Source organism: Morone saxatilis, unplaced genomic scaffold (assembly GCF_004916995.1).
Source record: "Morone saxatilis isolate NCDOM2014 unplaced genomic scaffold, NCSU_SB_2.0 Contig16, whole genome shotgun sequence".
Classification (NCBI taxonomy): domain Eukaryota; kingdom Metazoa; phylum Chordata; class Actinopteri; family Moronidae; genus Morone; species Morone saxatilis.
The window spans coordinates 21,471,029-21,471,264 of NW_023339718.1; positions in this window are offsets into that span (position 1 = coordinate 21,471,029).

Sequence of the window (236 nt, forward strand, 5' to 3'; positions counted from 1 at the left end):
CAGCGTTCTCTCACAGTTTTCGTCCTGAGCGATGCACTGCAGCGGGATGCCGAAGAAGGAAGTGTAGGAATCATTGTACCAAACCAGCAGCTCTGTTCCTCTGGGGATATCCATACACGCTCTGTAGAAGATACAGGACCTGCAACAAAACACACAAATAAATAAATGTGACAGACAATTACAGTTTTACTACTGTTATAATCTTATGGATATTCTGACATATCAAAGTCAGTGGG